The sequence below is a fragment of the Halichondria panicea genome, chromosome 7, assembly GCF_963675165.1.
Source record: "Halichondria panicea chromosome 7, odHalPani1.1, whole genome shotgun sequence".
NCBI classification, from domain to species: domain Eukaryota; kingdom Metazoa; phylum Porifera; class Demospongiae; order Suberitida; family Halichondriidae; genus Halichondria; species Halichondria panicea.
In genome coordinates this window covers 4,581,085-4,607,681 of record NC_087383.1, presented here as the reverse complement: position 1 = coordinate 4,607,681, position 26,597 = coordinate 4,581,085, and the positions used below count along the sequence as shown (strand labels likewise).

The 26,597-nt window shown below is 40.9% G+C and overlaps 1 protein-coding gene and 2 long non-coding RNA genes across 6 annotated transcripts in view; 1 reads left to right on the top strand and 2 right to left on the bottom strand.

Moving 5' to 3' along the window:
- LOC135338815 (uncharacterized) overlaps window positions 1-26,597 on the top strand; it is a 35,036-nt gene that overhangs the window by 6,748 nt on the left and 1,691 nt on the right. For 3 of the 4 annotated variants that reach the window (XM_064534892.1, XM_064534891.1, XM_064534890.1), the window contains one exon: window positions 2,668-3,063. The exons of the other annotated variant lie outside the window; for it this stretch is intronic. The gene's annotated coding sequence lies outside the window, so the exon portion shown is untranslated. Of the gene's footprint in view, window positions 1-2,667; window positions 3,064-26,597 lie in introns of those variants that run through there. 4 annotated transcript variants of the gene reach the window in all.
- LOC135338823 (uncharacterized) lies at window positions 3,848-6,916 on the bottom strand. The gene is made up of 2 exons (XR_010395795.1): window positions 5,868-6,916; window positions 3,848-4,293 (listed from the first exon to the last, which is right to left on the bottom strand). It is a non-coding gene; the product is annotated as an uncharacterized LOC135338823 (long non-coding RNA).
- On the bottom strand, window positions 22,183-23,186 carry LOC135338127 (uncharacterized). Its single transcript, XR_010395430.1, has 3 exons — window positions 22,876-23,186; window positions 22,566-22,641; window positions 22,183-22,515 (listed from the first exon to the last, which is right to left on the bottom strand). It is a non-coding gene; the product is annotated as an uncharacterized LOC135338127 (long non-coding RNA).

Below are 26,597 nucleotides of genomic sequence, written 5' to 3'. Positions count from 1 at the left end.
ATTTTTTTCAAAGGTGCATTTTTTTCAGAGGTGCATTCTTGAGCGCATGCTCGCGTGGTGGAGGCAAAAAAGAAGTTCTTCTCCACGGCTCTGCTATCAATTAAGATGGCAGACTCAGGCAGCAAGTTGTGGAGAGCACCAAGCTGCTGCTGAAAGCTGTATAGACAGACTCAAGTCAACATGCAAGGGGTAGCCTGAGGCTCTGAGGTAGAAATTACTCTGTCCAGCACTTGTCGTGACCATGAACTTAGTTGGGCGTGGCCTGACCTTCCGTTAGGACGGGAGGTCGGGCCACGCCCAACTAATACTATACTTCACTCAGAGAGACAGCTTTTGTAAAAAATCATGAATTATGTAACCAAATCACAAAATCATGAAAAAAGCTCTGAAAAACTACACCTCTTAAAAAAAGCACCTCTCTACAAAACGCACCTCTCTAAACAAAATTGCACCCCTACTTTTTTAGAACGCATCTCTGTATAAAAACACCAGTACATTTTTTTCCAAGCGCACCGCTGTAGCACCACTGTAAAAATGAAAGCACCACAGGTGCTGATGCCTCGGTGGAGATGCCAAAGCTACATAACATAAAGCTACTAATAGCTTTTATATACATGATGACATTTTTTTGCATTAATTAAAGAGTGGGTAATGATCGACCATGATTGTTGTTAAAAACGATGGATGTCAAAAGTTCAAGTCTAAAATTAATGGCTGCCATCAGCAGAGCCTTGCAGCTCTCTTCTCACTGTTGCAGCTACAAATAGCTAGCGTTCTAGTTCAGAGCTAACTAGAGTAAGGCATCTATAATCAGACACAATGCATGTTCAGACACTCATTCTAAGAAAACAAGCAGTGATAAAAAATTTTCTCTTGCACCATCTGATCAAGCATGTGTTACGTATACTTTGCATACATGCAAAAAAGAAATATGAACTACTAAGTCTTCAAGAGCTGAAAATGTGCTAGTGTCTGATAAACGGTAAGAACAGACAAAAAATCGATCATCAGACACAACCTACTGTTTCTTCTGTAGGGGGATATGCTGAGGGTCACATAGTAATTATGTAAGGACAATAACTAAACAATAAAACCCTCAAAGTTGGAGTTGCAAAACGCTTGTATGTCCATTATTTCTGTTGAGTCACTCGCGTATCAATGATCAGACAGCAAATGAGGTCAAAGGTCAAATGTTCTTAGCATCCCACGTGTAACCGGGATCAAAGATCAAAGGTTGTTTAGTAGTTGTACAGTCATGTACGTGATATGTCAATAACCTTTAACCTTTGACCCCATTTGCTGTCTGATCATTGATACGCGAGTGACTCAGCAGAAATAATTGCTGCATGGACATACAAGCGTTTTGCAAATTCCATTAGCTGTAATCCAAATTCCACATAGGCAATACTCGCATTTCATTGGGTTAAAAATCACCTGACATAGAATATGCATTTCATTGGCTCTGGCCACATTCCGCTAGAACACACGGAAATGCTGCAAGAGTCTCCAGACCTAATCCTAAATCTCTAGATTTTGCCCCCGAGCTATTAGGTCTGGCCCCCAGACTATAGTAACACATGCTTAATCAGATGGTGCAAAAGAAAATTTTTTATCACTGCTTGTTTCCTCAGAATGAGTGTCTGAACATGCATTGTGTCTGATTATAGATGCCTTACTCTACTAAGTAGAGTAGCAACACCACTCGGTAAACAAGTTTGGCTTCGTGCTCTTCTGAAAACGCTGCAATGGCATTCCAAGTAAGCAAAACTAGGGTTAGGCATAACTCGAGAACGAAGCATTACTTTGCAAATCCACGAATTAAAATCCATGACTAAAGCCTATAGAAACTCTTACTTGCACTTCATTGATCCTTGAGCAGCTATAGCATGCAGTCTACACACACACACAAACACACTACGTATAACCGTATACGTCGCTTGCGCATGCGCACCGAGGCATAAAAATGACACCACCTATTTTTACAAAACGCACTTTTACTTTTCACTGCTAATTTTGGCAGTAATCACAGTGACACCTCCCATAAGTAACTGCTAAAATTTACGGACTAAGATATTTGTGATACACATCTGGTTGCTAATAAATAGCTATAGCCTCGAGACCAGGCCGATTAAAATACGGCCTGGTCTCTATTGCATGGGTGATAATGCACATGCGCAAACTGAGTCCCCCCCAGAATCTGGGTTGACTCGTATACTTTATAGTAAACCTTTGTAAAATTATACCGTAAATTAGTTTGTTTATACCTTTCGGTATTAATTTTTAACAAATACTTGTCTCCTGTGAAGCTGTGGCTTATGCTCTCTATTGCGTTGTCGAGAAGGCTTGCACACTAGTCTGAAGCCAGAAGAACTTCTCATTTGTACAGAAACCAAGTTCAAAACATCACGACCATCCAACCATCATAGAGGTAGATGAGAGCCTCTTCTGGTTTCAGACTAGTGTGCAAGCCTTCTCGACAACACTATAGAGGGCCACAGCTAGCTAGCTAGGCTATATAAAGCTTCATACACATAGTAGATAGTGCATGGGCGTGTATGGACCACGCCTATGATTAATTATTATACATGCAATAGATACTAGGCCGTATTTTAATCGGCATGGATTCGAGGCTAATAAATAGCAAGTGTTACAATGGCTTTTATACAGGATAGTCTTACAGAGAATTGGAGTCAAAGTTCAAATGATAGGAGTTATCGGGATTTCAGTGACAATTTGCGGCTGCCTTGTATTGCGGACAGATTGGCAAACTATACCATACGACCCCTGTACCGAGTACAGTCCTTTTCATCACCCGGAAATTCTAAAAAATATTACAGCAGTACACGATGTACAACCCACTTCAAACCAGATACAGGAATTCACGCCCACATTCAATATGCAAGCATACAGTGAAATGAAGCTTAGCTTCGACAATGGTGAAACACAGTATCTTCAAATTCCCTTCTAACTACATGATCATTGCAAGAAAATGTTAACATGTGACTGTACGAACATTTCTAAAGAGGAAGAGAGCAACCTTTGCCAGACTTTCATTTCAGATGGTATGGGAATGAAACAAATGGAAGTCAAATTCATAGATCAAAATGGATTTGATAGTTTCCTCTGTTCTCCACGTTTTCAAACACATAAGATATGCTTATGGATACTCGCAGTAAAAAACAACACAGAAACAGTAAATGCTGATGAACAAAGTGTAGAAATTCTCACAGACACTCAGTTCAATGTAGCAAGTAATTTTTGCATAGAGGCAGTCATAGCTAACCATCAATGCCCTGGATACCATTTACAGCATTCACAGGGAGGAAATGTGTGGACTGCCCCCCTATATGTAGAAGCAAACATCAAACATTATCTCTGGCTCAGCTAGTTATTGGAAGATCACTGATGCACGTTAGCTGTCCATTGATTTGGGTGGCAATAATATCCATCAGCTCAAATGTCACACCAAAGGAGTTTCAGGTAATCTTTACAATGTATGTTTACAAGTGTCATCATGCATGTATCTTAATGACATCATTCATTTAGGGGCCAATGATTGGTATGTTAAATGCTGTGAGCATTCTCTTCGGAGTCGCAAGTCCAATTATTTGTAAGTGCAGACACTGTAGTTATGTAATTATCAATTAAACTAAGAACATGCAGCTTACATTATAAATACCCAAGGCTCATTTTAGAAAGTGATAATTATGACGTCCTCATTATACAGCGTTTCATAGGATCACTATGGGACACTGATTATGCATGCATTTCAGATTCACTAATATAAAGTGTCACGGTTGAATTGTATAAATGTACTGGATTCACAGACTATGTATTTTTTCTGCAGCCTACGAAGTAATGAAGAAACGATTATTTCTAACAACGATAATAACTGTGGTACTCAACGTACCATTCCTATTGGTACTAATTGTACTGCAGTATCGAAACATAGGTTCACCAGTAATTAAGTAAAGCAGACAATGACAATGGTGATAAAATTAATTAGAGCTGTATAATTAACTCTTTTCTTCTTATATTGTAGCATATAGCTATAGATCAGTAAAATAAAAGTGTGCAACAAAGATAGGTTTTCATAATTATAATTGTGACTATAATTATTATACGAAAGAGTATTAGAGTCAAAAATTCCCCATGCAGTATAAAAATAATGTTGTGCCGGTGTTAATTTTGTCAAGTCTTGTCGATAACGCCTTTCTCCTGCATGTGGGCGAGGTCGACCCAGCCTCGGGTGTGGTCGTCACAATCCAACAATTACTGTTCCAGTTCCTCGCCCTGGTATATATGCATGGCGTTCAGTATTAATTGTGCCGGTTAATTTGCTGCGGCAAAACAGTTTGACTCGCTATTTACGGGGCCAGATCTGATCATTACGTGCTGTGCACCTAAATATGCCTCGTGGTGTGAGTTATATAAATGTAGCTAGCTAGCTGTATATGTGCACAAAGATGCTGATCGGCGACCATGTACAATCGATCACTGCTACCAGTGTCGTTAAGGCGCCAATATTATGGCATTTGCTGCACTGTGTGTAAATGCAGTAGATTTTGTGCTGCTTTTGGTACTTATGTTCCACCATCCCACTCAATAACTCATTTGGTCTCTTTTATGCTACTATACCTTTTGCACTAGTAGTGGGAAGAATTTACTATGGAATTCAGCAAAAACGATCACTAAAATTCACTCAAAACACATGTCTTTTATAGTGAAAAACTTGACCAATCAGAAGAGTTTGACGACCCTCGGGCATTATGTTGCTCCAGTGTAATATAATGGCATGTTGCACGAGGGCGCCTGCAATAACTAATTACATGTATACGCATAATAAATTAGTGTTCATTCCTGAGCTATCTTGAACATAATTATAACATCACATTTTTAGTAGCAGCCAGCAAAATGTTCTAGCTTTAGAAGTTGCTGATCTATTTTTTCTTAACGCTTGTTTTTATCGCTAGTTGGTAGACTGTTGAAATTCAGTTCACTATAGGTCACTACTAGTGACCTATAGTGAACTGGAATTTCAGTATATATGTTACTGACCAACCACTATTTGAAATGGACTGATGCAGGTACTCTGACTTGCTCTGTCTAGAAGGTCTGGCCCCCAGACTAGTGTTACTATGAATGTATGCAAATAAATATCAACTACTAAGTCTTCAAGAGCTAAAAATGTGCTACTGCAGCTAGTGTCTGATAAACGGTAAGAACAGACAAAAAAATCAATCATCAGACACAACCTACCGTTCCTTCTGTAGGGGGATATGCTGAGTCACATAGTAATTATGTAAGGACAATAACTAAACAATAAAACCCCCAAAGTTGGAGTTGCAAAACACTTGTATGTCCATGCAGCAATTATATTTCTGCTGAGTCACTCGCGTATCAATGATCAAACAGCAAATGGGGTCAAAGGTTAAAGGTTATTGGCATCTCACGTACATGACTGTACAACTACTAAACAACCTTTGACCTTTATGGCGCTATATTAGTGCCATAATTCAAAGGGGTACTTTTTCATTAGGGTACCGTATAGCGGGTAATTTTCGTGGGGTAAAATATTGGTTATTTTCGTGGGCAGGCTGACCTCCACGAAATTTTATCGTAGGCGTGGCTTATCTGAACGTAGGAATGCCCAGAGGAGGTACGACATCCGCGTGTCAAAGGAAACGTTTTAGACACACATTCCTTAGGTCAAAGTTCGGAATGTGTGTGTTAAAGACACGCGGATGACACGCGGATGTCGTACCTCCTCTGAGGAATGCCGTGCAGCCACGAGACTAAACAAAATTTTTACTCACGAAAACTACCGTTTTTCGAGTTGAACGAATTTTTTACCCCACGAAACTTACCCGCTATACGGTATACTTTTTCATTAGGCCACTCCAAATTGAGACTGTAGTTTCCCGTCCAACTCGCGCTTTCTGCTTTAGCTACCTCATTAGTCTGGGGGCCAGACCTTTTTCTCAGAGGGGGGGGGGGAAGAGAGAAAGAAGGTCTGGAGACTCTTGCACTTCCGTGTGCTCTTGGAATGTCAATAGGGAGGAGACTGTGATATTGGAGGTTATAAAGAAGGAGTAGATGTAGCAATACTCTCATTCCATTGGCTGTAATCCAAATTCCACAAAGGCAATCTCGCATTTCATTGGGTTAAAAAATCACATGACATAGGATATGCATTTCATTGGCTCTGGCCACATTCCGCTAGAGCACACAGAAATGCTGCAAGAGTCTCCAGACCTAATCCTAGCTCTCTTGATTTTGCCCCCGAGCTATTAGGTCTGGCCCCCAGACTACTACCTCATTGACAGAGGACGACATAGGTTGACCTTTAGCTAATGCGTTACTCCCGTATTGCATTCCTGCAGCATGACAGGATGTCACGCCCACATGATATTTGTGTTGACTCAGCAGGTATTTTATGCACCGTCAGCGCTATTTTACTGTTCTTTGTGTTTATCTCTTCTGGAGTCTCTCCAAGAGGCATTTTCTACTAGTTTATCAATCTTAGTATCTACTATAAGTGTTACATTAACACAGGAGCCATAGAAAGCGCAACAAACTCTTACACTGTAAGTTTATAGCTTATTTCTTCAACAATGACTATGCTATTCATTTTCTTATGTCACAGGATATAGCTAGGCATTATTTATAACTACTGTGGAGTACTATGATCGTTTGTAGTCTTTTAGCTAGCAGGAGAGCAAGTTTTGGTGTTGTGCTCCGTATATTCTCTTCTTTCTCCGTACACTCACAATTCCTCCGTGAAACTTGATGATAAATTATGACGAAAGGCCACACCTCCTCTAGGTAAATGTGGGCGTGACATCCTGTCATGCTGCAGGAATGCAATACGGGAGTAACTCATTAGCAAAAAGGTCAACCTATGTCGACCTCCTCTGCCTCATTGATAGTCATTATGGCCATTATTTCTCTAATTATCAATGAAATATTGAAATAACTTTTTTTCTTGCCTCTAAGCACATGGTTGGCTGAATTTTTGTGGCTATTTAATTAAATTCATTGATGACGGATCAATTTATAATTATTTCATAGTAATGAATAGTGATATAATACTGCTCACATCCGCAGTCTCTGACGGGAAACTACAGTCTCATTTGGAGTGGCACTTTTCATTAGGGTACTCTTTTCATACTTTTTCTCATTGCATTGGTATATATACATGAGAAGGGTATACTTATATATATATCTTGTGAGACTTGTATCGCAAAGTCAAAGCCAATTGTGCATTGACCTCGAGAACAAGCCGCTCACGATATCGAGGCTATAGCGCCATAGACCTTTGGTCCCAGTTACACGTGGATGCTAAGAACAGTTGACCTTTGACCTCATTTGCTGTCTGATCATTAATACGTGAGTGACTCAGCAGAAATAATGGACATACAAGCGTTTTGCAACTCCAACTTTGAGGGTTTTATTGTTTAGTTATTGTCCTTACATAATTACTATGTGACCCTCAGCATATCCCCCTACGGTTGTGTCTGATGATCGATTTTTTGTCTGTTCTTACCGTTTATCAGACACTAGCACATTTTCAGCTCTTGAAGACTTAGTAGTTGATATTTCTTTTTTGCATACATTCATAGTAACACATGCTTGATCAGATGGTGCAAAAGAAAATTTTTATCACTGCTTGTCTTCTTAGAATGAGTGTCTGAACATGCATTGTGTCTGATTATAGATGCCTTACTCTAGTTAGCTCTGAACTAGAACGCTAGCTATTCGTAGCTGCAACAGTGAGAAGAGAGCTGCAAGGCTCTGCTGATGGCAGCCATTAATTTTAGGTTGAACTTTTGGCATCCATCATTTTTAACAACAATCATGGTCGACCATTACCCACTCTTTAATTAATGCCCAAAAAATGTCATCATGTATATAAAAAGCTATTATGTTATGTCAAGAGTGCATAAGAAGAGAAGAGTGTCGAACTACTGATACTTCTACACAAACACTGTGCACAAAGTAACATGACTCGCACGTGATAAAGTATTGTAAATTTACTAGTAATCTCCTAGTAAATGTTAACCGTGACGTTTTTAGGGGTGTGGTAATCGAACAATTCTAGCTAGTTGTTCCCGTTCAACGTTCAGAGCTTGTGGAGCTGCTCACTGCACACTGATAGGAGACGATCTCTTCACAAAAATCATCTAAATAGAGACAATAGTCGAGTTGATCCTCTTCACTTGCACTGTTTACTCACTATTAACAACTTTTGTGCGTTGCGTAATTATGCGCAAACGTCATCAATTGCGAGTTGCTCACGTGCAATTGACAGGATGTCACGTTACTTAGTGCACACAGTGTAGAAGTATCAGTAGTTCGACACTCTTCTCTTCTTATGCACTCTTGGTTATGTAGCTTTGGCATCTCCACCGAGGCATCAGCACCTGTGGTGCTTTCATTTTTTTACAGTGGTGCGCTTGAAAAAAAATGTACTGTTGTTTTTATACAGAGGTGCGTTCTAAAAAAATAAGGGTGCAATTTTGTTTAGAGAGGTGCGTTTTGTAGAGAGGTGCTTTTTTTAAGAGGTGTAGTTTTTCAGAGCTTTTTTCATGATTTTGTGATTTGGTTACATAATTCATGATTTTTTTGCAAAAGCTGTCTCTCTGAGTGAAGTATAGTATTAGTTGGGCGTGGCCCGACCTTCGTCCTAACGGAAGGTCAGGCCACGCCCAACTAAGTTCATGGTCACGACAAGCTGGACAGAGTAATTTCTACCTCAGAGCCTCAGGCTACCCCTTGCATGTTGACTTGAGTCTGTCTATACAGCTTTCAGCAGCAGCTTGGTGCTCTCCACAACTTGCTGCCTGAGCAGAGGCGTAGCCAGGATTTGAGAGAGGGGGGTGCCACATTTTCATCTGAAGATGTCCTATAAATGATTTGTTTTGAGTTGTGACAATTAATCATGCAACTATGGCGCAATATTAGTGCCAAAATTAGAGTATATACGTATTTGTATCTAGGGGGTACTCTTTTTGTAAACTGGTATAGAAAATAAACATTCAGGGGTACACTTTTTATCACTTGGGGATACTCTTATCAGTTTAGGTACACAAATAATTCTTTTGAGGGTACCTACTCTTCCATATTATAATGACCTGAAGAGTACCCTCAAATATATTTTCCATACTGAACTAAAAAGAGTACCCTCAAATAAAAAGAGTATACCCTCAAATAAAAAGAGTACCCTCAAATAAAAAGAGTACCATCAAATAAAAAGAGTACCCCCAAATAAAAAGAGTACCCCCAAATAATTTCTAAGGTTAAAGTACATGCACTTTAACCTCTACTCTTAGAGGTGTGGCTTGTCTTTCTATTTAGAGCGCCCCTTAGAATTGTGAGCAATATTAATCATTGAACAGTCCCTTGGAAGTCTGTGTGTAACTACGCTGGAAGCTGCTGATATTAATCTTTATGGTTATTGAACAGTCCCTTGGAAGTCAGGTGTAACTACGCTGGAAGCTGCTGATAGCTGATTTATAGAGAACTGTTGACCGATATTGTTGATGGCTCGTTGAGTCAAACAGAGGCAGAAGCCCTGGGCTATGTAGCACACGCTATCTTTAGAGGACATGCTGGTGGCGAGACCATACAGTTACGAGTAGATTTTGTACACCTACCTTAGCTTCTGAAGAAGTGGGAAGGCCTTCATCAGATCCCTTATGATTAGTGTTCTAAGGGACTACCAAAAATTGATGTTTATTATTAATTTTTATGAGACTAGATAAAAAAAATTATAATTATGATGCATGGACAAAACGTACTCAAGTCTAAGGATGCGCTCTAAATAGAAATACACGTAGCGGTTAAAGTACGTGAACTTTAACCTTAGAAATTATTTGGGGGTACTCTTTTTATTTGAGGGTACTCTTTTTAGTTCAGTATGGAAAATATATTTGAGGGTACTCTTCAGGTAATTATAATATGGAAGAGTAGGTACCCTCAAAAGAATTATTTGTGTACCCAAACTGATAAGAGTACCCCCAAGTGATAAAAAGTGTACCCCTGAATGTTTATTTTCTATACCAGTGGCAGTTTACAAAAAGAGTACCCCCTAGATACAAATACGTATATACTCTAATTTTGGCACTAATATTGTGCCATAAACTATAGGCTCAACTGAAAAATACTCAAAGAGTGACATGATAATGATGGTGAGATAGCTGCTGAACAGTCTGCAACTCTGTGGGGGACCTTGGTCTGCTCAGCAACGTGGCTTTGCGAATGTGCACTGAATGAATATTTGGAGGTGGAGCTAGATAGTTAGAGGTGGAGTTTTGAGTTGCGCGTACTAACTATGAAATCATTAATACTAGGAGCATGCAGAGCATGTTTGGGGCGAGCGAGCAATTTTGTATTTGTTGTACAGTCATTTGGTACAATGTGGTAATTTTAAGTATAATTAATTAAACAATAAACAGTATAATTATTGTTTACATGAATCGAATGAAATAAACAGTGATTGTGAGTAACCGAGTAGCCTCGAATCCAGGCCGATTAAATACGTATTTTAATCGGCCTGGTCTCGAGGCTAGTAACCGAGTAGTCCATGTAGATACGACTTTCCTATGCCAGCTGTATACCCATGACAATTATTCTGTCAGAGTGGTGTAGGATTGTTGTCTTTGACTGTGCATGGTGTAACATGAAGTTGACTTACTAAGAGTGAAACATAATTATATCTATGAGTGAAAGTTCAGCACGAAAGAGCTGGCTGTACAAACTAAGCAAGGAGATATTATCACTTTTTGCTGGACCCAAATTACAAGACTATAGTATACTGTCAGTGTAAACAATCCAAGCTACTTTGACCTGTTGTAAGTGTGCCTGTGTGGCCTCAGAAGTTTCCATCTGAGCTGGTCTGACCTGCCGTAGTGCTGTATTGTCTAAAGGTAGCTGTGCAACTTCAGAAGTCTCCATCTGAGCTGCTCTGACCTGTCCTAGTGACTGGCCTCGATCTCTGTTTTGTCCTGTTGAGCTAGCAGGTTTATTATCACAAAAACACAAGACTTGGAAGTGAAACATGGCAAGTAAGCTACTGTGACCTCCTGCAGGCGTGCCTGTTTGATCTTAGGCTCAGAAGGTCCCCATCTGAGCTGCTCTGACCTGCTGTAGGCGTGCTTGTAGCCTCAAGAGTCTCTGTGTCTTGTCTGAGCCTTCGAGCCTTCGTTCCTGAGTGTAGCTAGCTCTTGTGCCCATGCGCAGCTTTCACGTAAAATTTGGTAAAGGGTCACGAGTACAAAAAACAAATATCGTGCCGGTCCATGACACACACACACACACACACACACACATCACACACAGACAAAATTGCAACGTTCATCACTAGGAAGGGACTCGCTTCGCTCGTATGGCGCGCCGTGTGTTTCAATAACAATGTCTGCATATACATAGGCGTGTCCTGGTGTGAATATACCGACATAGCATGCACGTGCAATGATCGCCTTATGCAGTGATCATGTCTGCACATGCAACCATTAATCTCTGCGTGTGCAGTGATCATGTCTGCACATGCAACCATTAGTCTCTGCACATGCAGTGATCATATCTGCACATGCAACCATTAGTCTCTGCGTGTGCAGTGATCATGTCTGTACATGCAGTGATCATGTCTGCACATGCAACCATTAGTCTCTGCACATGCAGTGATCATGTCTGCACTTGCAACCATTAGTCTCTGCGTGTGCAGTGATCATGTCTGTACATGCAGTGATCATGTCTGCACATGCAACCATTAGTCTCTGCGTGTGCAGTGATCATCCTTCAACGGAGATAAGCTTCCTTCTTGACTATAAGAGTTCCAGACGAAGTCTTAGGGCTAACAGCTTAAATCACATGCCCTCTGTCATTGTGAAATCTTTGAAAGAAACCTTTGACAAGGAGACATGATCACTGCATGTGCACAGACTAATGGTTGCATGTGCAGACATGATCACTGCATGTACAGACATGATCACTGCACACGCAGAGACTAATGGTTGCATGTGCAGACATGATCACTGCATGTGCAGAGATTAATGGTTGCATGTGCAGACATGATCACTGCATGTGCACAGACTAATGGTTGCATGTGCAGACATGATCACTGCACACGCAGAGATTAATGGTTGCATGTGCAGACATGATCACTGCATGTGCACAGACTAATGGTTGCATGTGCAGACATGATCACTGCATGTGCACAGACTAATGGTTGCATGTGCAGACATGATCACTGCACACGCAGAGATTAATGGTTGCATGTGCAGACATGATCACTGCATAAGGCGATCATTGCACATGCATGCTATCTAGGTATATTCACACCAGGGCACGCCTATGTACATGCAGACATTGTTATTGAAACACACGGCGCGCCATACGCTCGCCCCAATTAACCGCGCCTCTAACCACAAAGCTCAGCTTGCTGCAGAGAAGGGAGGGGCTGGAAAGCCAACAAAAAAATGCATTACGTAAGGGTTATACAATCTGATTGGTGCATATGCATTCCTGAATGCAAACTGCTTACGTAATGTAGGCAGTCTGCAATCTGATTGGTGCTGCATGTTTTTCTGCAGCAAGAACTAATGCTAGATAGGGCTGCAACCCTAGCTGTGGCCCTCTATGGTGTTGTCGAGAAGGCTTGCACACTAGTCTGAAACCAGAAGAGGCTCTCATCTACCTCTATGATGGTTGGATGGTCGTGATGTTTTGAACTTGGTTTCTGTACAAATGAGAGCTTCTTCTGGCTTCAGACTAGTGTGCAAGCCTTCTCGACAACAGGGCCACAGCTAGCTAGCAAGCCTTCTCGACAACGCAATAGAGAGCATAAGCCACAGCTTCACAGGAGACAAGTATTTGTTAAAAATTAATACGGAAAGAAACTAGTATAAACAAACTAATTTACGGTATAATTTTACAATGGTTTACTATAAAGTATACGAGTCAACCCAGATTCTGAGGGGGACTCAGTTTGCGCATGTGCACTGTCACCCATGCAATAGAGACCAGGCCGTATTTTAATCGGCCTGGTCTCGAGGCTATAGCTATTTATTAGCAACCAGATGTGTATCACTTAGCCCGTAAATTTTAGCAGTTACTTATGGGAGGTGTCACTGTGATTACCGCCAAGATTAGCAGTGAAAAGTAGAAGTGCGTTTTGTAAAAATAGGTGGTGTCATTTTTATGCCTCGGTGCGCATGCGCAAGCGAGGTATACGGTTATACGTAGTGTGTTTGTGTGTGTGTGTAGACTGCATGCTATAGCTGCTCAAGGATCAATGAAGTGCAAGTAAGAGTTTCTATAGGCTTTAGTCATGGATTTTAATTCGTGGATTTGCAAAGTAATGCTTCGTTCTCGAGTTATGCCTAACCCTAGTTTTGCTTACTTGGAATGCCATTGCAGCGTTTTCAGAAGAGCACGTAGCCAAACTTGTTTACCCCGAGTGGTGTTGCTACTCTACTTAGTAGAGTAAGGCATCTATAATCAGACACAATGCATGTTCAGACACACTCATTCTGAGGAAACAAGCAGTGATAAAAATTTTCTTTTGCACCATCTGATTAAGCGTGTGTTACTATAGTCTGGGGGCCAGACCTAATAGCTCGGGGGCAAAATCTAGAGATCTAGGAATAAGGATTAGGTCTGGAGACTCTTGCAGCATTTCCGTGTGCTCTAGCAGAATGTGGCCAGAGCCAATGAAATGCATATTCTATGTCAGGTGATTTTTAACCCAATGAAATGCGAGTATTGCCTATGTGGAATTTGGATTACAGCTAATGGAATTTGGATACAGCCAATGAAATGAGAGCTTTGCTACATCTACTACATCTTCATAACCTCCAATATCACAGTCTCCTCCCTAATTGACATTCCAAGAGCACAGGAAGTGCTGGCAAGAGTCTCCAGACCTCTTTCTCTCTTCCCTCCCCCCTCTGAGAGACGATTATCTGGAGTATTGTTTGGAACTGTGTATGACATTGAGCTCTAACATTTATTTGCAATAACTATCTCAGTCTTGTACGTGTTCAGGCCAGAACTGGCAGCCATAAACATAAAAGTGCAGCTAGATATTAAGTGTTGATTTGTAATATTGCATTCATGTCCCCATGCAATGCTGCAGTTGTTTGATTGAGGCTGGTGTGGGATAGGTCCTGCTTTTTTTCACACAACCCATTATTAAAAACGTGCCTATTATTCTCATAAAAACCCTCATAAAAATCTGATTATTCCCTATATAAAAAGATTATAAACAAAATATTAAGACGTAGACATAAACACAGCACACAACGACACAAGCCATAATTAATATATCACGATTCTCATTGTTATCTTGTTGACTTGAACTGATCTATAATCTTCACCTTCAGCCATTTTTTTGCCATGAGAACATCGATTGTTATGCAAAATGTAATGTAATGATTTTTACCAATTGCCTTATTACGCTAAAATTATTCCGAGCATAATTTATCAGGGCCTATATTATAGTGTGGGGTCCATACATAATACCACACAAGAATTCTATAGATGGGGTCGAACAAGGGCATTATATAATTATAAGCTTTGACTTTTGCTACATGCATCCATGTATAGGGTTCGTTTTACCTACTATTATAAATGGATACTAATTTTATAATTAACGCTAAATTAAGTATTAGCCATAGCACAGAAGGTATAGCCGAGGTAGATAGATAGATAGATAGATAGATAGATAGATAGATGAATAGGAATGTTGCATCCACCATAACGGTATAGGTTTTCATGCCGGTCCTATGAAAAAAAATCAAACGAGTGTTGCAAGCGTGCGCTTGCTAATGCCTCTCGCCATATTATGCTTTCGCTCAAGTGTTATAGTAGTTTCTATAATGAATTTTACATTAAAGTTAGCTATCTATATAAACTCACTGAGAAGAAAAGACTTATTTACATGCATCTATTGTTGTATTATGTGGCTTACCAGGACTGCCTTTTTATAAAAATTGAAAATGCTAGCTAGTTTTTTTTTTTACCTTGTGCAATCAGTTGTTTTCCAGAGTGCATTGCATCAGGTACGTGGGTTGGGCTAGCCTCGATTCCAGGCCGCTTGTTTAGGCCTTGTGAAGGAGGCTAGGGTTGGGCTGGCCTTTTGTCACAAAGGTGACCTTTTTCATTGTTTTTGGGTAGAAAATCAGACATCTAGTGACATTATAGTGCTTCGCAGCGCCGCGCCGCTTAATAACTAAGCCACGCCCCTTCACACAAAAGAAGGAGCGTGGCTCACTGATGATGCCTCCTCCGGTGTGCGCGTATCGCTGTGTCGGCTTTCCCTTGTGGATGCAAAGCACTCTACCGGTAACCTGCAATCTGACCACAGAGCTGAGTATTTCTTGAGAGACTGAGTATCGTCGTCTGAGCTTATGTGAGTTCATAGCAAGTACAAGCATGTACAGTAGTTGTTGCAGAAGTACAGTGGAACCTCTGTTAACAACCACCCTGAATAAAGGCCAGTTGCTATATAACGGCCAGGCACCCAGGTCCCAAATGAACAGTTTTGTGTACAAAACAACCTCTCACGAAGGCCATCTCTGTATAAAGGCCAAAACATTGTTCCCCATAGATGTCCGTTATAGAGAGGTTCCACTGCAGACTATAATCATAACTTATGATTGCATGCAAAGTTATTGTGCAGTATTATTATTGAAAAAGGTGCGTGCATTAAACATACCGTGTAGTGCGAACTTCGAGGCGCTTAATTTCACTGGTTTCAATCCTCCAGTTCCACGAACATAGCTAACGGCGGGCGCAGGGGTTAAACGTACATGAACATTATTATTATATCCAATACAACGACATTTATTCAACAAAGTTACGTGCTTCAAATTTCCGTTCTATAGTCCACAGACCTCATTAAAATTGTTTTAGAGCTGTGACATTTATGACTTTTAATGATGATTTTTATCTTGGCTGTTATATAGAATGTGGTTGCTCTTTGGAGGTGGTCGTTAATAGAGGTTCTACTTGGCTAGATCCAAACACAATAATCTCTTGATATCTTGTGTCCAACTAAACTGCTGACTAGACACAATAATAGCGCGAACTCAACACATTTATAGCTTTAATCAAGAGTACCGTATAGCGGGTAATTTTCGTGGGGTAAAATATTCGTTATTTTCGTGGGCAAGCTGACCTCTAGTTGGGCGTGGCTCGACCGTCCCTGACGGGAGGTCGGGTTGCAAACTTATCTGGGATTTGTTCTGCTGCATTATGTAAACACTGCCATGAATATTATTCTTTTCAAGTGGGTGTTAACCGACATGAATAAACCATAGCATACTGCATGCGGTTTCGCAACTAGATGCAAACGGAAGTGTAACCAAGCACGTGAAAAATGCTGCAATCTGATTTTGGCGCTAGAAAAAATCTTAGATAGGCTTGCAACCTGACTTCCCATCAGGGACGGTCGAGTCACGCCCAACTAGCTGACCTCCACGAAATTTTAACGTAGGCGTGGCTTACCTAAACGTAGGGATGTAGTGCAGCCATGAGACTAAACGAAATTTTTACTCACGAAAACCACCGTTTTTCGAGTTGAACGAATTTTTTACCCCACGAAAATTACCCGCTATAGGGTATGTGATAGCCTCGATCCCAGGCCGATCCGTCTCCAATTGAACGCTAGGTCGCCTCCTCAGCCTGGTATTGATTGTATCTGGGCGTGTGCTGTGGTTGCTCAGGTATTCGCTAAAAAAGAGCGAATACCTGAGCAAGGTGGAGCGAATAGAAACACTAATAGTGTATGTAAGCATACTTACTCCGTAAAATCACCGTTAAATCACAAAGAACTATGTGAAATACCGGTGCGTGGGAGTTTCTCCCAGTTTTAATTTTTGCGTTGACTACTAAAACGCGAAAATTTGCAACCCACAAAAATTTCCCAAGTATTAACTGCATCGAAACCATGCATATGCTATTTATAATAGGAACCACAAATGTCTTGTTCAGTGTGTCACTATAAAAGCAATGGTTTGACAATTGGGTGAGAGGTAGGAATTTCACTCAAAGGTCACATTTATTTTAAAATTTTCCCCGAAAGTATATACCAAAAATTGGGGTACCAGCTATAATTTCCTCCTATCGAGCTGCAATCTCAATAAGATGGCTGATCGCAGAAACATGTCAAGATTATGCATACTGTTCAAGATTGTCACTGGAGACATGACATACTCCAACCCCCCCTGTTCAGACGCAAAGATCGTCACTACCAGTCGAGGTGCGGGAACACCTCACAGTTTACTGTTAGCTTTGCCAGGACCACCAGCTTTAAACACTCATATTTTCCTAGAATACTCTCAAGATGGAACACGCTAACATTTGACACTCGTAGTTTATCGTCAAAAGGGATGGAACAAATGACCAATTACTCTTTTCATTTGTATAGTTTATAGACTATAGGTTACAGATTAATAATTATTAGCTCTATAGCTATTTTCTGTGTACCTTTGCCCTATATATTATGTGCATAAACTTGTTTCAGTAAAAAAAAAATTGCAGAGAGTAACGTGACTTCCTGTATCTGTCATGGAAAGTAGATTACATCACCCACACCACTTGGATTGGTCAGTGTGCAAATTCCAAGCTTGTGACAGATGCAGAAAGTCACATTACTCTCCGCATAGTATACATCTGATGTACAGTATGCCACCTACGTTCGATACTCTCTTCTCTATCATATACTCTTGCTTTTAATTGCTTTTTGCACGTGACCTCAACTTCCTTCCAACCGTCTCTATATTTAACACAGAGGAGGTACGACAGGCACGGTGCATTACTACTAGTATGGAGTGCTAAAATTACTTGCAGTCTGTTGACTTGGCAGAATAGCTACTGTTCTCTTCAACATTTCCTCCGTAAAACATTATGACGCGTGTACAACCTCCTCTGGAAAACTAAGAAAAGTGACTCTATTTGCCAGACTCTCTCCCCGGGAGGAGTCTGGCCTTGAGACTACTACTGGCACTGCTATTCCTTTGATCTCAGAGGTCAAAAAGCAACAAAATTAATGGTTATAGGGCCAATATGTTGCACTGGGGCAAAGTGACCTTTCTGAGACCAGAGCCCACCCTTCACCCAATACTTCACATCATTTCTTTTAGACATTTGTGGCAATTTGTGGTTCGTGTGGTAAATTCACTAGACAGCATATGCATGGTTTCGATACAGTTATTATACATTGTTGCCTTTTGACCTCTGAGATCAAAGGAATATAGCAGTGCCAGTATAATCATGGCATATTGTAGGGCCAATACAGAGGAGATACGACACGATCACATGACCAGCTAAAAGGATTATGAATCTCTTAACTTGCATATGCATGTCATTCAGGACTGTGTACATACATGTACATGCTTGGATATGGTTTGGTGTGAAATACACTTGATGTTTCTAAGATCAGGCTGTTAATATGTATTCTGTGCCTGCATTCAGGATAGAATCACTGCCAACATCTGAGCCTTGAATTGGTTCTTACCTAATAAAATTCTAGCTACTAGCCAGCAACTGAGTTTTATGCTCTAAACTTGTCTCTTAATGGTGCTTACTTGACACCAGCTGAATGTGTGTATGTGTGTGTGTGTGTGTGTGTGTGTGTTTGGGATATTGAAATAAAAAAATTAATTTGGGTGTATATCCGTCCACTGAAACCCTGCTGACTCATATAATAACTTCAAAAATTCAAATTTCTCAAACATGAAGATAACCCTTTTCCAGCTCACAGCAAACACACATACGTATATCATGGTATTTGTTAAATGTAATAGTCCAACAAATTGTCTTATGCTGTGTCCTAGGAAGAAATATTCGTATTATTGCTAAACAGCTTAGAGCAGTAGTTATATAGTTAAACACATTGGAATAGCAACCGGGGGTAGCTAGATGTCCGACCTTGACAATCGGAAACGGTGGGTTAAAGATCTTTGGAGGCGCGCCAACTCTCCCCACACGTCTAGCACATTCCCAGTTGCATATTTTAACAACAGTCACATGTTACTAGCACATCATTGTAACCAGTTACAACTAGTGTTCAAGCTGGCGCTGTGCTAATGCCTCTCGCCATGTTTTTGCTTTTGCTGAAAAGTATTAGAGTGTTATATTAGTTTCTATAATGAATTTTATATTAAAGTTAGCTTATCTATATAAAGTCACTGAGAAGAAAAGACTTATTTACATGCATCTATTGTTGTATTATGTGGCTTACTAGGACCTCAAGAAAGAATTCTTCCAGGATCTGTAGTTCAGTGTATATAATATCTAAGAAGAAAAGACCTATGTACATGCATATTGTTATCTATATTGTTATATGGTAGTGTTTTGTGGCTTACCAGGCCTTCAAGACAAAGATGATTCTGCCAGGAGGATCTGGATCTGGATCTTGATATTATTTCTCACACATGGGGAATGAGCGCGCATGCGCATTACATCCACAGGAATAATTAAAGGGTGTGTCTAAAGAGATCAATTTCACAAATGGCTACTGCATGCTAGCTAGCTAGCTGTTTTAACAGATATTTTCTGAGTATTGTAGCTAACAAAAAGCTAGCGCTTTAGTGCAAGGCTAACTCATATGTTGAATAGAAAGTTTGTGCGGACAGATGATGCTATGAAAGATTCTGAAGAGACTGCAACAGCCTTCAATGTGAGTGAAACTAGCCATAACTCGAGAAAGAAGCTTTAGTTTGCAAATCCACGAATCAAAATCTAAGAGAACGTGGCTAGAAGCCTATAGAAGCTGTTAGTTTTCGTCGCATTGCAACCGTTGAGCAGTTACAGCTGGAACAGACACACAGACACACACACACACATACACAGTCAGCTTTACCGTATCCCTCGTGCGGCTACGCCTCGAGGCATAATAGAATGCATAATAGAATGCTAGTGATATGTACAATATTCGTTTGCTTACTGCACGGTTGCTTTCTTCGCCATTTTTTAAGTCCATGCATGTGCTTTTTGGGATCACATGATTCCTTTGTGTTAGCTATATTTATTGTTGTGATGCTCTTTATCATGTGGATACTGTGTAGGACTGTAGGGGCTGTCATGTTTCTTTTAACCTTGTGGTTATTGGTAGCTGGTTGAGAGAAGCCATAAACTATATGCCCACGCTTTTGTACCACTAACATTTTTTTGGGTATTTTGGTCATTCGATAAAAAAATTTAACTATATATATAGCTATATATATATATATTTTTTTTTTTTATATAAAACGTGTCTTCATTGGGAATGTAAAATATTTTGGTTCTTAGAATTATCTCCAGGCATTAGTCAAAATAAAAAGATATCAGTGCGTGTGTGTGTGTGTGTGTGTGTGTGTGTGTGTGTGTGTGTGTGTGTGTGTGTGTGCGTGCGTGCGTGCGTGCGTGCGTGCGTGCGTGCGTGCGTGCGTGCGTGCGTGCGTGCGTGTGGACTCTTCGTTTAATTGGTCATTTAAAGTGGTTCTCGCCGTATGTAAGGGATTGTATTGCATTGTTCCCATGGCTACGTGGTCGACACAAAGTGTAGCTAAATATATGTACCTGGTTTTATTATTTTCCACATGCAGCCAATCTCCCAGTAATTACGAGTGAGCCCAGTGACCTCCTTTTAGTTGTCGAAGGGACCACTGTTCAGTTTTCTGTGTGTGTGTGTGTGTGTGTGCACGGGTGTGTGTGTGTGTGCACGGGTACCCCTCATGGCATATCCAAGTTTTCTCATATGATCACTTTTATCGCATCCTGTCTCATCCAGCCACACTATCTGATCATCACCGAAAAATTGCATTTCAGCCATAAAATCACCTCTGTATTCACTACACCTCTGCAGAGCTACTTGCTGTACCATTTTCCGTGTAAACCTATATATCTGGATGATACGGCAAACTGTGAATGTCGAGACCTTGAGACTGGCAATATTCTCGATTTTCTGGCATATTTCACCTAGATATAGGCAGGGATTTTCAAACAACAAGCCAATAATGATTTGCTCATTATATGGAGAGAGCACTCGAGTGTTTAGACGGTCGAGTTTTCTTGCATCAACACATCCAGTTTGTTCAAAAACCTTGCAAATATTGTAGACAGTCCCAACTGATACACCAAGCAATAGATCTGAACTGTTCTTCCATGGCAAAGCGTTGCCATATCATTCTATGTCTAAGATCTACCGAGTAAGCAACTTTTCTCCCTGGCTCATACGACATAGTTGACTTTTGAATTTCCCGCAATTCAGTGCTTACGCAACTAGCTAGATCTACGCAAAATACGCAACGTTCAAACGCAGCTGAAATCGACTGTATCTAGCATTCGTTCTGCTGCATTGCGTACTAACTATGAATATCATTAATATCATTAATATTAGCCGCGCCTCTAACCACAAAGCTCAGCTTGCTGCAGAGAAGGGAAGGAGCTGGGAAGCCAACAAATGCATTACGTAAGGGCTATACAATCTGATTGCAAACTGCTTACGTAATGTAAGCAGTCTGCAATCTGATTGGTGCTGCATGTTTTTCTGCAGCAGAATGAATGCTAGATAGAGGAGGAATGCCAGTGTCAAAAGGTCACTAATTAAAACACCACGTGGCCCTATGTTTTACATGTAAAACTGAGTTTACCCTCGCGCCCCTGAGTTTACACACCACCAATAGCTTGATCCTCTTTACAGAAATTGGTTGAGCTATCGCGCCCCAGAGGAATCAGCTTGAGAGAGGAGATCCAGGATTTAATTGCAACCTTTGACCTTTTATTGCATTCTTTGAAACCACAAGATATGGAAATTAGCCTTCAGTGGCTAGGGTATAAATTTTGATGTACTGGCTTGCTGCACTGGATAGATCTAGGTATAGTAAGCTTTCCAAGCAGGCATATAAAGAACAGAAGCGCTAAGCTGCTATATATTCAGCACAAGAATGTTTAATCCTTCATTAAATGTGACCCTATATTGACCCTGGCGTTCCTCCTCTGAGATAGGGCTGCAACCCATCTCCCTTTTGGAGGCGGGCCACGCCCATCTATGCTGGCGCAGCCATTGAACTTTTGGCATTGATCGTTTTTAACAAAAATCATGGTCGATCCCAGGCCGAGTTTTCGCTTTTATAACGGTTAGGCGAAGAACTAGGCCGTACTAGTTGTCGCGCATGCGTCAAATTTTCATTGTATTTGTGGTCGGCAAAAATATTTAATAAATCATTAATCGAAATTTGTACACAGAAAATGCACAGAGTGAGTACACAAAAGATGCACATAAGGAGCTGCTTCACAAGGGCCTGGGGAGTTGCCAGTTGTGCTGCAGCACGATTACAGTGACCCAGGGCAACTTCAAGATGATTGAATGCCTTCAAATTACGTTTCAACAATTTAGCAGGCTGCTGGACTTCTCTGATTCTAGGCCCCAACTCGTAACTCAGTTAAACTTTGCTTGAGAAAACGTAGATTCTCTTGATGCCTCTGAGCTACCCAGCAACGCTCGAACGAGCAGGTCATACTCCAGTCCTGTAAGTATAGGACAATATTAAAGAAACCAAACACGGTTAAACCCTTACCTTAAACTGTCCAGTCTCGTCCGTTAGTATAGCCAAGAGGAACAATGTTGGGATAGCTGGATAGTAGCCATTGCTCCTGTACAGAGAAGTAGACATTCAAAACACGTGTAGATCTATACATATTAAATTTCTCGTATTAAACAGGTTATAGTGTCATTGTCGACGAGCTGATGATGGCAGCACCAAGTTCTCTAGCTCACACTCTTCACTTGATCCACCATATTAATGATGATACTATAGTCTACCTAGATCTTTAATACCAAACATGAACAAGACTTGATAGCATAGGGCCCACACAAAAATATCTGACCTTAACAAGCTTGACAAAGCTTTATACCTCTTCCCTTGTTGTTCAGTCTTCAGAATAATGTTTTCTAAGCTTCAGAGAAGAGAGAAGCTTCAGCTAAGAGCCATTCCAATAATGATAAAACGGGAACTGACTTCTAGTACACGATAGTACACGAATATAAATGTCACGAAAGTGAACGAGAATATCCATTCGTCAGAATCTGACGAACGACTGACGCATGCGCAGACAACTAGTACCAGGCCTAGTTGTTCGCCTAACCGTTATAAAAGCGAAAACTCGGCCTGGGATCGAGGCTAGGTCGATCCTAGCCTCGATTCAAGGCCAATTAAAATACGGCCTGGTACCTATTGCAGGGGTGATAGTGCGCATGCGCTTCAAATTACCCAGAATATGGGTAATCGTACTACGAACGTAAAACCTTAGTAAATTACACGGGAAATTAGTCCGTTTACTAAAAATATGTTCCGTAATACTTTATCTCTATGACTGAGTTCTGTAAAGCTGTGGCTTATGCCGTCTATTGCGTTGGTCTAGAAGGCTTGAACACTAGTCTTAAGATAGAAGAGGCTCTCATCTACGTCTAGGATGGTCCTATAGCCGGGTTGTCTTCGCAAGTAGCAGTTTGAGGCACCATACACTTCCCATAGCCTGTACAGATCCAAGGTAAGACATCCTGACCATACAACCGTCATAGAGGTAGATGAGAGCCTCTTCTGGCTTTAGACTAGTGTGAAAGCCTTCTGGAACAACGCAATAGAGAGCTAAGTTGATGTACAAAGATAGAAAATAGATGAGAGAAAGAAAAAGGGGATTCCCCAGATTCTGGAGAATAAACTAACGCATGCGCACTATCACCCCTGCAATAGGTACCAGGCCGTATTTTAATCGGCCTGGAATCGAGGCTAGGTCGATCCATACCCACTCTTTGAAGTGCTGTAATTCTCGATTCAGCCTAGCTGCTGCATGCTGCAAAAATGAGTTATATGTATATATCTTTGGCACCTCTACCTGCGGTGCTTCATCTTAGTAAAAATGAAAGCACCGCGGGTGCTGATGCCGCCTCAAGTGTAAAATTAATGGCTGCATCATCAGTTTAGTCTTGCAACTCTCTTCTCACTCTACCAATATCCTAAGTAGCAAGCTAATTTTCCGTACTGAGTTTCAGATGAAATGCTGTTGAGTTGCTTTAAAATTTACCCCGTTTCTTCAGTAAAGGGGCGGGGCAAGCGAGACTAGATAATTACAACTGAATTTAGAGTTCGAGTGTTTGTTTCAGTATCAGACTTACCACCAGAATAGCAGTGGTGTAGGCAGACTGGGGCTCCCCCCTTTTGTGCTCAATCAACTCCACTGAATCAGTTTGAATCATTGTACAGTTACTGCATGCAAGCACAGTTACTAGAATTATGTCAAATGTGGGCAGGGCCGTTTAATGCGTATAGTGTCTGCTGATGACCTTTTGTATGTTATTCAGCACCCATGCTCTGAGCCCTGCAATTCCCAAAATCCTGCATGGCTGCGCCACTGCATAGGGCATATAGAGTTACTGTATATACGCTTTACAGTCCATTTCACAAAACTTAAGGCCAGTTATTCTGTAAGCTGACAAATTGGTCATTAGTACAGTGCAGTACATGTCTATATCCGTATAACTGTATTAGTTAGCGGGTAATTTTTGTGGGTAAAAATTGGAAAACGGTGATTTTCGTGAGTATAAATTTAGTTTAACTTCATTGCATTCACTGCATTGTGATGCGTTACGGTAAGCCATGCCTACGTTTTTGTGGGGTATAGACCAGCTTGCCCACGAAAATTACCCGCTATACGGTAGCAGGTTGTTTTCGAGAGTTTGAAGACACTGCAACAGCCTTCACTGTAAGTATAACTAGCCATAACTCAAGAAAGAATTGCAAATCAAAATCCAAGAGATGTGGCTAGAAGCGGCCTACTGTATTTACTTGATTAAATGCCCTGGTGTTTATTTCATATTGAAGTCTGTAGAGGGCCGCTTAAACGAGATGGGCGTTTATTGTTCTGTGTACTCCAAACTCTTGCACAGCTCTCAGCTTAAATCTTAAGTCATATAGGAGTGGTGTTTGTCCCTCAGTGTCGGTATCTCTCTCTTTGCTATTATAAATAGTATCTATTATTCTATGCTGCCATGTTTGCAACTGGTTCCACGTGCTAATTCAGCTCCACTCACAGTGCTACGTACGCCCATACATGGGCGATTATTTAAGATGGACGTTTATTGGCGAAGACAGAGCTTTTATCGTGGGCGTTTAAACGAGATGGGCATTTAAATATGGTATACAGTTTTCGTCCCTATTGCAACCGGCCGCGGTGAGCAGTTACAGGTGGAAGCACGCACACGCACACACACACACACACACACACACACAGTCAGCTCTCATAAGTTGGATGTGTACTTTTGAGAGCATGCCTGGATGAGTATATTATGCTAAGCGCTATATCTGGCTCCAAAAAAACGAGTGATGCCTCTCCCCATATTATTATGCCTTCGCTCATGAAGTAGTAGAGAAAACTTCTACATTTGACAAATATATCTATCAGACTTGTGTACATGCATCTAGTATCATTGTAGTGTTTTGTGGCTTTACTAGGACCAAGAAAGATGAAAATTGATTCTGCCAGAATCTGGATTGTCTCACTTCTTCATTATTTTATTTGCCTCCTAGAGAGTATAGCCCATGTCTCACATGCGGGGATGAGGGCGCATGCACATTAGATCCACAGGAATAAGGGGAGAGGTAAAGTTCCCAACATTAATGGTGGGCTAGCTGCCTTAGCAGCTCTTTTCTGACTCTTTAGCTAATAGCCGCTTTAGTGCAAGGCTAACTCGTAGAAACTTTATGCCAACAAATGATGCTACGAAATAGAGACCAGCTACAACATGAACAGCCTTCAACGTGAGCAAATCAGCCATAATTTCAAAAAGAAGCTTAAGTTTGCAAAATCCAAGAAACGTGGCTAGAAGCCTATAGAAGCTGTTAGTTTTCGTCGCATTGCAACAGTTGAACAGTTACAGCTGCAGTGGCGGATCCAGGAAAAAGAAAAAGGGGGTTCCAACAGCGCGAACTTTTTGGAGAACACCTACACACTGTCCCAATAAAATTTGTCAGTGATAAAATATAAAAAAATAATGAATCTGAAAGTAAAAAGGGTATATGGATGTCAGTATACCTGAGGGTCTCATAATCCCATAGTGAGCGACGAGGCCTATAACTGATTTAGAATAGTGCTAAGCAAGCTAGGCTATATTAACACAAAGAAGACTTTGCAACCAATAGTTTCTACTAAGTCTCAAGCAACGAGCTTCGCTCTGGCTAAGTCTACATAAAAAACTCACATTGAAAGCAATTTCTGTCTCTTGAGAATCGTGCATAGCAAAACTGCTGTATTTCAATTTACTTACTTGTGTAATTGTTTCTGGCCTAGAGAGCTGGTTCCACACAGTAATAGCCACGTGTACATGTAGTGCTGTACTGTAACCACAAAAAGTGTTCAAAAAACCTAGTCAGCAATTTAAGAGAAAGAGCAAAAGGGGGCCTGGGTTCAATGGAACCCCTGGAATCCTCTGGATCCGCCACTGAGCTGGAACAGACACACACACATACAGTCAGCTTTACCGTATCACTCGTACGGTTACACACACACACACACACACACACACACACACACACACACACACACAGTCAGCT